This window comes from Balaenoptera physalus (genome assembly GCF_965194825.1).
Source record: "Balaenoptera physalus genome assembly, chromosome: 18".
Taxonomy (NCBI): domain Eukaryota; kingdom Metazoa; phylum Chordata; class Mammalia; order Artiodactyla; family Balaenopteridae; genus Balaenoptera; species Balaenoptera physalus.
Genome location: NC_138899.1, coordinates 58,059,211 through 58,071,317, shown reverse-complemented (window position 1 = coordinate 58,071,317; position 12,107 = coordinate 58,059,211). Strand labels below are relative to the sequence as shown.

The 12,107-nt window shown below is 47.0% G+C and overlaps 1 long non-coding RNA gene across 1 annotated transcript in view; it reads right to left on the bottom strand.

Annotated features, from left to right (window-relative positions):
- The window catches only part of LOC309647783, a 159,051-nt gene that overhangs the window by 36,729 nt on the left and 110,215 nt on the right, over positions 1-12,107 (bottom strand). The window lies entirely within an intron of this gene.

Below are 12,107 nucleotides of genomic sequence, written 5' to 3'. Positions count from 1 at the left end.
ATCTTATTCTGAACCCTAGAATGTAGTTTTTCAACATTAACCAAGCAATTCTTACCAGGGAGCCTTGAAATTTTTCAGTTCCAGTAGACTGCCAATTTGAGCAAAAGTGTGTGGGGAAGCCTGTTGTGAGCAGACTTCTTGGGCAGGTGACTGCAGGACAAAGAGATTTCCTATGGGAACTAAAGGGCTATCTGGAAGGGCCTTAAGTTCACCTCCTCTCACGAGCACACCAAAATCACAACTACCTACCGAACAACTGTCGATACAAAAGATCGGAGCCTACCAAAAAAAGATATTCTACATCCAAAGACATAAAGAAGAAACCACGACAAGATGGTAGGAGGGGTGCGTGTGAGATATAATCAAATCCCATACCCCCTGGGTGGGCAACCCACAAACTGGAGAACAATTGTATCACAGAAATTCTTCCACAGGAGTGGGAGCTCTGAGCCCCTAGCCAGGCTCTCCGGCCTAGGGGTCCAGCATTGGGAGGAGGAGCCCCAGAGCATTCAGCTTTGAAGTTCAGTGGGGCTTGAGTGCAGGAACTCTGCAGGACTGGGGGAAACAGAGACTCCACTCTTGGAAGGTGCACACAAGGTCTCACGTGCACCGGGACCCAGGGCAAAAGTAGTGACTTCATAGGAGTCTGGGCCAGACCTACCTGCTGGCCTTGGAAGGTCTCTTGGAGGTGGGGGAGGGGCAGCTGTGCCTCTCCCTGGGGACGTAGACACAGTGGGTGGTGATATCGGGGAGTGTTCATCTACGTGAACTCCGGCCAGAGGCAGACATCTTGCTTGGGTCCTTGACATGGAGACCTGGCCCACTCAACAGCCTGTAGGCTCCAGGGCTGGGACGCCTCAGTCCAAGTGACCAACACGATGGGAACACAGCTCACCCATCAGCAGACAGGCTGCCTAAAGACTTCCTGAGCCCACAGCCACCTCTAGACACACCCCTAGACATGGCCCTGCCCACCAGAGGGCCAAGACCCAGCCCCACCCACCAGTGGGCAGGCACCAGCCCCTCCCACCAGGCAGCCGGCACAAGCCTCTAGACCAGCCCCACCCACCAGGGGGCAGACAGAGAAGCAAGAGAACTACGATCCAGCAGCATGCGGAACCAAAAGGGGACCTTCTTGCACTGTTGGTGGGAATGTAAACTGATACAGCCACTATGGAGAACAATATGGAGTTTCCTTAAAAAACTAAAAGTAGAATTACCATATGACCCAGCAATCCCACTATTGGGCATATACCCTGAGAAAACCATAATTCAATAAGAGTCATGTACCACAATGTTCATTGCAGCTCTATTTACAATAACCAGGACATGGAAGCAACCTAAGTGTCCATCCACAGATGAATGGATAAAGAAGATGTGGCACATATATACAATGGAATATTACTCAGCCATAAAAAGAAACGAAATGGAGTTATTTGTAGTGAGGTGGATGGACCTAGAGTCTGTCATACAGAGTGAAGTAAATCAGAAAGAGAAAAACAAATACCGTATGCTAACACATATATATGGAATCTAAAAGAAAAAAAAAGGGTCACGAAGAACCTAGGGGCAAGACGGGAATAAAGAAACAGACCTACTAGAGAATGGACTTGAGGATATGGGGAGGGGGAAGGGTAAGCTGGGACAAAGTGAGAGAGTGGCATGGACATATATACACTACGCAAACGTAAAATAGATAGCTAGTGGGAAGCAGCCGCATAGCACAGGGAGATCAGCTCGGTGCTTTGTGACCACCTAGAGGGGTGGGATGGGGAGGGTGGGAGGGAGGGAGACGCAAGAGGGAAGAGATATGGGAACATATGTATATGTATAACTGATTCACTTTGTTATAAAGCAGAAACTAACACACCATTGTAAAGCAATTATACTCCAATAAAGATGTTTAAAAAAAAAAAGCAGATCAGGGCCTACCCTGGGACCAGCTGGTCCCTGGCCCTTGGGTGACGAGAGGGGAGTGTACTGCTGGGACACATAGGACATCCCCTACAGAGGGCCACCTCTCCAAGGTCAAGAAATGCAACTAACCTACTGCATACATAAAAATACAAATAGAAATGTAAACAAAGGAATATGTTCCAAATGAAGGAACAACATAAAATCCCAGAACAACTAAGTGAAGTGGAGATAGGCACTCTACCTGAGAAAGAGTTCAGAGTAATGATCGTAAAGATGATCCAAGAACTCAGGAAAGGGATGGATGCACAGAGTGAGAAGTTACAAGAAGTTTTCAGCAAAGAGGCCTATCTGGACCTGGTTGCCCATGGTCACCTCAGGCCTGCATACTAGTCTTCCAGGGGAGGCCCTCTTTTAGGCTCAGAACTAGAGCTTTCCTTGAGGGAAAAGACTTTATGAGATCAAGAAAGAGAAAAGCACTTTGCAAACTCTGATAAGTATCAGTGGGTTATTTTGATGATCTTCATTTTCTGTAGCACCTAGAACAGCGCTATCATTACTGACTAAATGCTCCTGTTGAAATTCCCCACAAGGAACCAGCAGGCAGCGAGCTTAGGACTCAGGGCACAGGGAGGGCCCTAATGGCAGAGACCAACAGCTCTGGTGGAAAAGATCTCTAGCCCCCCTTCTCTGCTCCTGTTCCCACTCAGTCCAGCCTAACCCAGAGCGGATGGAACTGTTTGCATCTTCCTTTCCTGCAGGTTTCTGAACCTGAGTCTGGCCTGAGCTAAATGGCAGTGGGTGGGTAGGGGAGCTTTAAACAGGACGAATGATTACAGTTTTAATATCAGATTGTTTGGGGGTTTTTAATATCTGTTAATAAGAATGTATGTTATTACCTGGAAGTAACCAGAAGAGTTATGCACTCTGTCCTAGATATTGTGGAGATTCATGAACACTTTAGCATCTGAGAGGCAAAAACCAGAAAGGTGCTGAAATCTGGTTTTAGCACATACCCTGGATGATGACGTCCACGACTTTCGGAGAGGAGCACCAGGGCAGACACCACTTCCTACATCCCTTACGCTGAGTGTGAGCCAATGCCTTCAAGATAGTCTTACCGGGGGCTTCCCTGGAGGCGCAGTGGTTGAGAATCTGCCTGCCAATGCAGGGGACACGGGTTCGAGCCCTGGTCCGGGAAGATCCCACATGCCGCGGAGCAGCTGGGCCCCTGAGCCACAATTGCTGAGCCTGCGGGTCTGGAGCCTGTGCTCCGCAACAAGAGAGGCCGCGATAGTGAGAGGCCCGCGCACCGTGATGAAGAGTGGCCCCCGCTTGCCGCAACTGGAGAAAGCCCTCGCACAGGAACGAAGACCCAACACAGCCATAAAGTAAATTAATTAATTAAAAAAAAAAAGATAGTCTTACCCCCTCAGTCATTCTCTGTATAGCAGCTTCTCAAAATCCATGTGATAAGTATATGTATAAATATCCATAGATAATATATGTATTTATAAATTTATAGTAAATATACTATATTTATATATTTAATATAATTTATTATGATATAAACTTTCTATTTAATATTATATATTGATAGTATATTTATAAATTTATAAATAATATACAAATTTATAATTTTTATACATATATATATTCAATTTCTAAAGTTTCTGTAGTTGTGTACCTAATCCATCTTTGGCCAAGCACACGGCTGCAACAGATGCAGAACCGAGTCCCAATCAGGGCTCACAGCCCACATTACCTCACAGCAGGCAGGGCTGTCCAAGTCCTTTTTCTAATAAGGTACTCAAATGCCACTCAGTCGTCTGCCTTCCAAGCTCAGGCCTCAAGGATGGCAGGTTGTGAGGCAGAACGTTTGGGGCACGATTAGTGCCCCCAAAGCAGTAGAAACTAAAATTCTTGATTGGAAGTTTCTTCGACATTCTTTAGAGATCATATTTCACAGAACTCTGGCTAGTTTAAAAAACAAAACCAAGCCTCTGGAGGAAAACCTAACATTCTCCCAAATGCAAAATGTGTACAAAATATAAATCTCTGACTTTAATTTTTGGAGGTTCTCTTTCCCCCAGTAACTAACCATAAAGCTCTCAAGATGGGAATTGAGAACTGTTCTCCATTTCCTCCCAGCAGATGGCAACGCTCTGTTTCAAAATTCTGAACTTTGTTGGGCCTCCTCCCTAGCAACATATAGCATTAAACCAAAAGCAGCAGCGGTCCAAGATTCAAACCCCTCACGCAAGATGTGAAGCCAAATACATCCCCAATCTACTCCACGCTAGATCCTACACAAGGCTCCTGGAATGATCCACGCTCTCATTCTCAACACGGCCTCTAACAAAATGTACGCCCAGGCATAACGAGCTCATATTTTCTAATCCAAATGGCAATGCAAGTCCAGGGAGTGTATTCGTTTGCATGAAATATTCTTTCCAAGAAGTTCCTCCCAGGTGAGGAATTTTAAATGTGCTTCTCTCAACAGGGAAGGCAGACAAATGGCTTTGGCTGGTCAAGGGTTACATTTCTCACAGCCAGGATATTCTAAGTGGTTACTCATTCCATGGGATCAATAAACAGCCGGACTCATATGCATAAACCTGTCTTAGCCTCACCAACGCTAACACAGGCCATTTCTTGAGCTTCTCCCAAGGCAGAGCCTTAAAAAATCCTGACACCACTGAAATATGTACCGTTAACAAAAGCAATAAAAAGATGAAGATGAGAGAGACAAACTCAGCTCTGGACGTGCCCTCAAGACAGTTGTTCGGTGCAGTTCAGACTTTTCTTCTTGTGCAGAAGAAACACAGACCAAATTTAACTCTGTCAGCAAGAACAAGCCCAGATTTTTAACGCAGTCATCTTTGCCCCAGATAGGACCCGAAAGAAAAATAGCCTGTGGGAGATGAATTAATGTGACAGGGCAATCACTGTTAGTCATAAGACCCCTTGAAGGACGTGCAGAAGAACACAAAGATCAGGAGTGTTTAAGTGCTGCAATCTCCATTTACAGACTTCCTTCGTGCTTGAGCTCCCGGTGGCTAGGCTGGTTATGCATCCAGCCCTCTCAGCCAATGCGGAGCGTCAACTACCCGCTCCACGGCCCATTCATCCCTGAAGGGCCAGACTACACGGGGGGTCCCACATTTCCCTTTATACCCACATTTCCTTCTGGAAGCAGAATCATGGGAGAATGAACCTATCTACTTCCTGAAAGAGGTTTTGTGGGAATATGTACGCTTTTCAAAAACAGGGTGACTTCTCTAAGAAGCTTTTGTGAGAAGGTAGGATCAGAGCCAATCTGTCATCCTCATTCAATAGCATATTTTTCATCCTTCTCCTGATACTCCATCCCTGTATCGCTGTGACTGAAAATACATCAGCCTTAAGACCCTGAGTCTGGGAAGTCAGGCCTTCCACTGGGCTCACTTTGCCCTCGACCCTTCCACCAAATCACAGGGAAGAACAACTGAGGAGACCAGCTTGGACTTTTGCAAATGTACCCGTGTTGGCATCCACACTGGTCCAATCTTCTGACCGCAGAAGAACCTTCTATCAGTATTGGTGTTGACCAGTTAGCTGAGTCCCCAGTGAAGACAGGAGAATAGAAAACTCAGTGTAGGAAAATAGATAGGCATGCAGAAGACCTGCAGTCACAATGCTACACACCAACACGACGGCATCCTTGGGCTCCCTAAACAAATGGGAAAAGAGCATTAGAAATAACAGTATCCAAGAGCAGATATATATTGAGAGTCTACTGTGTGCCAAACAATATTCTGGCCCCTGAAGACAGAGAGGGACATACTTGATAGAAAAAAGACTTTGACCTTAAGGACCTCGGGGATAAGTGGGGATGTACCAAGGTGAGTGTTTTTACAGCACAACGACAGAGGTGCTGCAACACAGGTGGAACAGAAATCATCTAAGAGCAGAGAGAAGTAGCTGAGGTTTTCAGAGCAGCCAGGGACAGTTTCTCAGAGGATGCTGATCACTTAGGAATTTTTTACTTTATTTTTTTTTGGCCCCGCAGAGCGGGGATCTTAGTTCCCCGACCAGGTATCTAACCTGGGCCCATGGCTGAGCGCCAAGTCCTAACTACTGGAGCACCAGGGAATTCCCATTTAGGAATTTTCAAGAACAAGCTGTCATTTTCATGACAAACCAGCAGTGTATGTGGCTTGTCTGGCTCCTTGGGCCAGCAGTTGTGTTACAAGTCAAACTGACCTGGGTATGAACCGAGGTTCTGACCCACTGGCAGGCCGTGTGGCCCTGATCAAATCACTGAGCCTTGGTGAGTCTCTAGTTCTGAATCTGTGAAATGGGAGAGTAATATCCCTCTCATAGAATTCTCATAAGGATAAAACCCCACAACACATACAAAATGCTCACTATAGAGCCCAACACATTCTAGGCTTTCAATGCAACTTCTATTAGGTTTTTTTTTTTTTTTTTTGGCCACACAACATGGTATGTGGAATCTTAGTTCCCCAACCAGGGATGGAACCCATGAACCCTGCATTGGAAGCACAGCGACTTAACCACTGGACCGCCACGGAAGTCCAAGTTTTTATATTTTGTGCTCTGTTTCTTGAACTGAATGATAGACCACATTTAAGAAGAGAGAGTCCCAAAGGAGAGAAGACCGCTATGGGTTCCCCCCCCCTCAAGTTTGCCTTTAAGAAAAAGAAAAAACAAAGAATACAATGTAGCTCCCTAAGGCATTGCATTAGTGAAAGGAAAGAACTCTGCTGCTCCTCCCTTTTGAGCCTGTTAGACTTTGAGGGATAGCTGAAGAGTTCCCCATGAAAGGGCAGCCTGCCACCAGCATCCTGTTTCAGCACGCCTGCTTGGTTGAGGGCAGCCCGCTTGCATAATCAATACTGACTTAGGGTAGCAGGCTGTGTGCCCTCACCCTACACAACAGGACTGATATTGATTCTCAGCGCTGCCACTGCTCTGCTGGCAAAGTCAGGGTTCCTATTCCATGTCTAGAGAGGCAGGAGTGGAGAGCTGCGGCTGGTCCCTGGGGAGGCAGCTGGGAGCCCCACAGTTCTCAGGGGTAACTCCTAGGCTGGAGACATCAGAGAGCTGAGCCGGCACCCAGGGTGGCCAAGAAATCAGCTCCCTGGTGGCAGAGCTGTCCGGGCCAATTAGTGTAGCAGGAGGGGGGTTCTGGCCTGGAGGCCACAGCATCGGAAAGCAGCATTGATTCAGCTCCACATACTAGGGTTGACAGACTTAGCAAATAAAAACACCCAATGTCCAGTTAAATTTGAACTTCGTATAAACAATGAATTTTTTAAAGTATAAGTACATCCCCAGTACGCATGGGACATATATTGCATTACACTAAAAATAATTGTCCGTTGTTTATCTGAAATTTAAATTTACCTGGGTGTCCTGTATTTATGTCCCAAATATTTCATGGGACATACTTATACTGAGAATTATTCATTGTTTATCTGAAATCCAAATTTAACTGGGTCTCCCGTATTTTATATCTGGCAAGACCACCACGTACACACATATGGCGTAAAGGAAACAGACACGGTTCTGTCTGCTACAACCCTGCCATCTAATGCAGCAAATCGCCTCCAGGAAAAGTCCGAACTTCTCCCGCTGGCATGCCAGGAGTTCCACAAAGTGGCCCACTCTTTGCCAGCCTTTTCTCGCTCTTTCCCAACAGGGCCTCTCCGTTCTAGCCTAGATCACCGTATTCCTGACCCCTGAATGTGTCCAAATGTCCTACCGTTCCTCACTCAGGGACGAAAACTTGAAATCCCTCCCTCCTCCTGTCCACAGACCCACATCGCTCCCATGCTTCACGACCCGCTTAAATCTCACCCCTCCTCTAAGCGTTCTACAGTTACCCCTTCCCTCCCCTCCATAACCCCAAGGCAACACCTTCCTTCCTGGAACTTGGGACGCCTCTGCTTTCTCCTTCACTCACGTGGCCTTGGGTCACGTGCTAGGCAATTTTCCTGTGTCTTGGCAGGTGGGAACGATGACTGTAATCTACAAGGTAAGAAATGACTCAACCCTTTGATCTCCCGCGTCTGTTCTGAGCTCCCACCTGCCTGGCTGGTGGGTAAAGCAATCCCAGTCTCTGTGTGGGCTCCCAACATGCGACCATGCGACCACATGTGACTCCCAGGCTTGTAGCACGTGGGGGACAGGGCGGGGCGAGGGTGGGGCAGGGAGCCAGCGCTACCTCCGCTCAGCCCTCAAGTCTGAAAAGGCAACACTGGCACCTGCACAGTCATCTCCCGAATCGCACGCGAGGTCCGGCAGCGCCCCCTCCAGGGGAGTGCAGACGCACACATTAACACCGCTCACCCTGTACCACCCGGGTCCAAAGTAACGCCTCTGATGAGCCTTTTCTGATTTCTTCCAAAAGAAACCAAAGCCCTTCCGAGCGCCCGTGGACCCTCCCTGGTCCCCCTCCCTCCCCGCTTCCTTGGTGCATCTTCCACTGCCACCTTCACTCACTCTGTCCCAGCCACTAGGGCCTCCTTGCTGTTCCTCCAACTGGCCACGCATGCTCCCTCCTCGTGGTCTCCACCTTTTGCTGTTCCCTCTGCCTGGACCGTTCTCCCCTCTGTTACCCACGCAGCTCTCTCTCTCTCCCCAGATTGCAGCTGGTGCTAATGAGGCCAACGTCTGGGTTCAGTCCCCACGGGAGCCAGTTACCTTCCGTCTGCTCCACGGCCGGAGGCTGCACCCGACACTGGAGCTTGTGTGCACTTCCGGCCAAGGGCACGTGGCAAAGGGTCCTCGCGTACTGTCGCTTCCGCGAGGTCTACCCTGACCGCAGCATTTCCAATCGCAGTAGCCTTCCCAGCAGCCCCCATCCGTGCTCCTGCTTTATTTTCCTCCTTGGCACTTACCATCAGGGAACATACATATTTTTAAACTAGCTTTTCTTATTTACTCTCTATCACTCGCCACACTGAAACATAAACTCCATCAGAACAGGAATTGTTTAAGCTGTTTTGTTTCACTGTTGTATCCCTAGGTGTCCAAGAAAGACATAATAGTCAATAAATATTTATTGAGTGAATAAATATTTTCTAGTCTATTAACATTATACAGAAACATACAAAAATCTGTAACGCCACCTAGTTTATTTCATGAGGTCCACAGAGCACCTCTCCCCCAAGAGACTGCATTCTAGTGCATGAAGAATAAATGAGAAAGGGGCTCAAAGGAGTGTGTTCTTAACGCATAACAGGTGCTTGGTAAATACCCACTCATTGAAAGAAAAAGGAAGATTCTAAAAAATACATACCTCTTTAGAGAGGATCGAAGAGGTAATCTTGGAGAAAACCATGCTGACCTCTGCAGGAGTGAAGGCACCATGCGGAGTAACTTTCTCCAGCAGAGGTGGGGACGTAGTGTTAAGCCACGCCCCACTTCCCTGGATGCCCTTGGCCGGAAGTGCACGCAAGCTCTGTGGTTGGGTGTGGCCTCTGGCCGAGGAGCGGACTGAAGTTAACTGGTCCCCGTGGGGATTGAACCACACGTTGGCCTCATTAGCGCCAGCTGCAACCAACCAGCCCCACACAGACTCCGCAACACAGAGAGAGATCACAGGATGCTGGGCCAGCGCATGAATAAACCAGCACACCCGTAAATAATGAAATATTTACAGGTGCCGCAGGGTTGAGCAAGACTTCGTGAGGAGGGCATTGAGTGCAGAGTAGAGCACCGGCTTTCCTCCCTCTGGGCCGGGAGGGCACTGCCACCTCTGTGTGGGTTCAAGGTGGGCATGAGGTCTCCTCCGTCTGATGACCGGCAGTTTGTGGGGTTTTGCTGCTGTTGCTATTGTTCTTTTGACTATTAAAAGAAAGTTCTCTTCTGTTTTAGGAGAAACTAATTGCGAACACCTTGGATGCCAGGAGGCTTAATTTGCTCCCAGTTCGGCCCTTTGCTGATGAGTAAAAAAGGCCCATTACCCTATTTCTGAAAAGCAATTAAGCAACCTTTCCTCAAACCTCAGCCTCTGGGAAGCAACTTCCCAAGGTGGCTGCAATGTCACAGATCATTTAGCAAATGAAGGAATCTTTGTATTCCCTCAAAGAGAAGGGCCATACTTTTCATCACCCACTCCTTTGCCTATAAAGTGTCTAGAGAACCTTGCCCCAGCCCTGAGTCTGATTCATCCAGGTGGTTTCCTTCACACCCACCCTCCATACAGAGCTTGAGGCAAGGATTATCGTGCAGCTAATTTATTTGGGAAGTGAAAGCCTGGAGAGGTGAGAGTAAGAGGAAAAAAGGGGGAAAGCAAGGAGGGAAGACAAGAAGCAACGGTGATACAGCGGTGCTGCCCTGGACACCATTTCTCAGTGAGCAGCCAACAACTGGGGCTTCATCTTTGGAAACAAGGTGGCCACGAAGGGTTTCTTAGGAGGCCTGCAGTGTTTGTGTCCAATACAATGGAGATCTCAAAGAGTTCTTCCTACTTCCAAACTTAGGATAAAATTGCTATACAGAACATCTTTTGGAATCCATTTGTCATGCCTCCTGGCTAGTTTCTTCGCTTAAATCCAAATCAGGTCAAAGATTCACCTGGAGTGATTCTGTTGGATGGCTACCCTCCCCCTCTTAGGGCCCCACATTATTTGGCTCTTTTTAGAAACCATATCCCCAGATTCCTCTTGCTTTGGCCCTAGTGGCACCTTTTTCACTTCCTGCCTACTCTCTCCTCAGCAGAGGACTGAAAGTCTCCAGGGTTACAGTGAGGCCCTAGGTTTCAAGACTGTGGCTCTGAATGATATACAAGACTGGAGAAGGATCACTCAAACTTTCAAGAGAGCAACTGCAATCAAGTTGGCTCCAATGGGAAATGGATCCGAGCTGGGACAAGAGATGGGGAGAGTTTGGCAGTGGTCCATCTAGGGTTATGGTCTGTCTCTCCTCGTCACAGCCTCCATGTTCCTCGAGGCTTGAGGGCCATGCTTTTCACTTGCAGAGACTGAAGTCTCTGACTAGAAGTCTGGTCCAGAACGTTATCACAGCATCCCTGTGAGGGGCTGGTGAGACACTTCAGTGACATTGAAAGACACTGATGTCTATGGCTTCCCTAGAACATTAGATATAAGACAGAGGAGGTGCTTTGAGATTCATTTAGCAATTTCTTTCAAAAAGGTGATGGAATATGCATGTTTTTCCAGAGAGAATATACATTTTTCTACCATTCTCTACAGACCATTTATTACTTTGCACTGGATCATACCTAAGGGGTTTGTGTGTGTGTGTGTGTATTAGGGATTATGAGGTCAAATAAAGAGGCAGGAATAAAATCTGAAAAAAATTCTTTACCCTGATCCCATGACAGCACAAAGCAAATCAGTGCAGTAGGGCTATTTCAGAGGCGGCAGATGAATCGAAATCTCTCTGCCATCCCTCTGTGCTCAGAAGACACAGGGACCCTTCCTGCCCTTTAACTGTTCTGCCTACAAGACCCATTGTAACGCTTTTTTTCAGGAAGAATGCGGAATTAATTTGGTTTCCCTGCATCTTGTTTTATTTTTATCTAAGTGCTAACTGTTCATTCAAAAATAAAAATAAAGGATCACACAATATGCATGCAACTGCCTTTGAAACTTAAGGATGAAAAACTGGTTATGAAAGAGGTTAGTGTTGTTATTCCAGAGAGATAACCCCGGTTGCTATGGCGAGGAATCTTCTGTCAGTCACCCGGATGAAGTTGGCTCGTCTTGTAAGAACAGCCTCTATTAGAGCTGCAGTTTGAATATATTTGCCACTGAGCTTTGACTCAGATGTTTAACTTAGTGGACAGGTCTGTGTTTTATCAATTGGAATATTGTAGACATTAAATGTAGGGCTTATAGAATGCAGCTGAGTGAAACTGCGTGCTCTCAGAATGGGCCAATTTAACTACCAGGCTAGGTATTCTTTTTTTTGTGGGGTGAGGGATGGGTTCGACCCCTGCTTGGGGTACTGAGATCCTGCAAGCCGTGCAGCACGGCCAAAAAAAAAAAAGGTATTCTGAAAAAGTTTGGAAGGATTTGGGCAAGAATAGAGCTAACCATGACCAGCAAAAGAAAAGCTCCAAAGAATACGTTACAATGTGTGGTGTGATTTGGTTTGTAAAATGGGAGTCCTTGATGAATTCCTTGATTGATTTTTTAAAAATCTTTTCAATGGTT